The sequence below is a fragment of the Mya arenaria genome, chromosome 11 (assembly GCF_026914265.1).
Source record: "Mya arenaria isolate MELC-2E11 chromosome 11, ASM2691426v1".
NCBI classification, from domain to species: domain Eukaryota; kingdom Metazoa; phylum Mollusca; class Bivalvia; order Myida; family Myidae; genus Mya; species Mya arenaria.
Window position 1 is genome coordinate 45,966,511 of NC_069132.1, and position 3,085 is coordinate 45,969,595.

Genomic DNA, 3,085 nt, shown 5'->3' on the forward strand with positions numbered 1-3,085 from the left:
AATACGAAACGGAGTTGTTGTTGTGTGTTTTAGTTGTTGTTTTATTTATGTTTTAGGCGTTTTCCATATAGAAACAAGACAAATGTTGATGCTGGGTATCAAAGACGCCGCCAGATCAGTTAAAAATAATAATGATTGCATTAAAATATTATGTTAATATTGTATTCAGTCATACCTCTTAGTTTGTAAAAAGGTGTGCTTAAAATTAAACATCTGAACTCTCCAAATAATGAACTCATTTCATTGTACTGAGCATTAGGTTTAAAACTACATTACTACAAAATTTAATCAAGTAAGTTTTATATCTTTATCTTTATTTATTACCTTCAAACGGGAAACGAGGCTCTCCCCGAACACTTAAACAAGATCCTGACTCCTTCCTTCATCACTCAGAGGGCATCCTGACCCCTCATTAAATCTCCTTAGTCACTCCGAGGGCCTCCTAATACTCTCCTCAAACCTCAGGAGTCACTCCGAGGGTCTCCTGATATCCCCATCAAACCTCCGGATTCACTCCGAGTACCGTCTTACCCTTCCTTGAGCCTCGTTTCCCGTTGGAAGGTAATAAATAAAGATGGCGGACTTATAAAGATATAGAAGGGTTCAACAGAGCGCATCTTTTCTGTATAGCCACAGCTGACTATAATACGCTATATTAAACTATATAAAACGTGAAGCGTGTAACAGACTTGATGTTTCGTATTGTCACACGTATGCATTCCACGAAACATGTATTGAAGAACCCTATATCTATCTTTAAGCAATATATATTTATATCAATATGTCTGTTAGGATGACCTCGTTAGAGCAGCACAACATATTTAACTTAAATTGTATACATTCGTTTTTAATTATTCATTGGATTCAATTTACATGTAATTAGTCAACGTAGTTCCGGGCCGACGAAAATTTCATATGGGAACATGAAGGATCATGTTAACTGAAAGCGAGACCTGATTGGTTGACCTCTTTTTTAGACTTCTCGATTCTTTACATTTAGGTACCCCCATCCCATGTAGGGTTATGTGATCTGTAAGCGAGACCTGATTGGTTTACCCTTTTCTTTAGACGTGTCCATTCTATAGCTTTAGGAAAATCAGAAAACCAAACAGAAGGTAAATTGATATTTTTTATCTTTAAGTAAGAACTAAGAAATTATGCAGTATCAGTATTATAAAAACAGGTATAAAATACAACAAACAAATGTGAGCGTTGAGTTTATCAAATAGCATGGATGTGTTCGATTGAAACAATCCGACGGAGATCGCTTGATTGCTAGCAGAGTTTTAATTCACGATGGTCGGAAGTATTATAGACATTTCTCGCTATTGGTTCCCTATATTTTTCACAAAGAAATGGCAAGCAATGTTCCACAAGGATATAATCAGCACTGTTTGCTTTATTTTAAAATTGATAACAATAGTCAAACTAGGATTGAAAAAGAACTCGAAACACCATTCGAAAAGGCACTTAAAGCAATCTGGTTACGGGCGCAGACTTAAACGCATATTATAGATATAGTGTTGCAGATATCAAAGGCGAAAAAGGATTTGCACTGCTGCAGATGACATACACAATGAATGTGTTAGTAAACGCATATAACATAGATATATAGAAATAGAACATAACCTGAAGATATACAAGCTGGGTAATAAAATGTCATCGAGAATATTACTTATGTAGTATGTATGAATTGTAACCAGATATAAAACTTACTTGATTAAATTTTGTAGTAATGTAGTTTTAAACCTAATGCTCAGTACAATGAAATGAGTTCATTATTTGGAGAGTTCAGATGTTTAATTTTAAGCACACCCTTTTACAAACTAAGAGGTATGACTGAATACAATATTAACATAATATTTTAATGCAATCATTATTATTTTTTACTGATCTGGCGGCGTCTTTGATACCCGGCATCAACATTTGTCTTGTTTCTATATGGAAAACGCTTAAAACATAAATAAAACAACAACTAAAACACACAACAACAACTCCGTTTCGTATTATAAGACATTTTATTTTACATCATTAAAGACATTTATTTTACTTAAAAACAAGTAAGTGTTGAAAAACTTTCAGATACAATTGTGTTATGGAATTAAATGGCGTCTGTATTTGCATTGTGTAAGGATTGAAAACAAATAAATTCCAAAAGCACTCTAGTCCGAACGAATTAAAGTATCTTTGAATGATTTTCACTGTTTTGTTTCTCCTCTTGCTCTGCGTCCAACAGAGGAACGTCGTAACTGTCCAAGACCTTATCGAACAGAAATATCCGCTTAAGGATGGCGTACTTTACGGCTTCCTGTTCGTCGTAGTCCTCTGTGTCTTTAAGTTGATAACTGTTTTCTTTATGGTCTTATATATGGTATCTCGCTTGATGGAGTCAAACCACATCAGCTTTGCCCCAAAACTATTCATCAGGGCCTTTCTGTAAGTACCTCGCATATCCTCAAAGACATCCTTCTTGGCTTCGCTTTCACTAAGGTCGGTATCATCCTGCATAAGTTCACACCCTTCCTCCCCATACTGCGATTGACACTCTTAAAAAGCCTGATCGACAACTCTTGCCAAGGATCAATACCCGAAGAGTTCTCCGAGGTTACAGACATGTCGTCGTCGCTGTTATCAGACTCGTTTTCATCAACAGATCCAAAAATATCCTCTTGGTCAGTAACGTCAGACATAGCGTCTTCATCCGAATCTTCGTTTGAATGCGCAGACCTTTTATGTCGCAACATATTGTCGCGTCTTCCGAAACTTTTCAAACAAATATCACACTGGTGCATCGCAACAAAATCCTTATGGACAATGGATATGCGCGAACGTGTTGTAAGCTATGCTTAATTATAAAGGCGCTTAAAAGGTAAGATTACTCCCACCAGAAATACACTACAACAAAAGTATACAATGTTGGTGTTCTAAAATATACATATTGTATTTCATATCAAAACAACTGATAAAATCCATTTCCATTTCCACACCTATCTGGTACTGTAAAACAAGTTAGTAATAAATGTCTACGTGTCATATTTTCTTATATCACGCCACCCTTACTTAATTCAGTTCTCAGATCACCAGG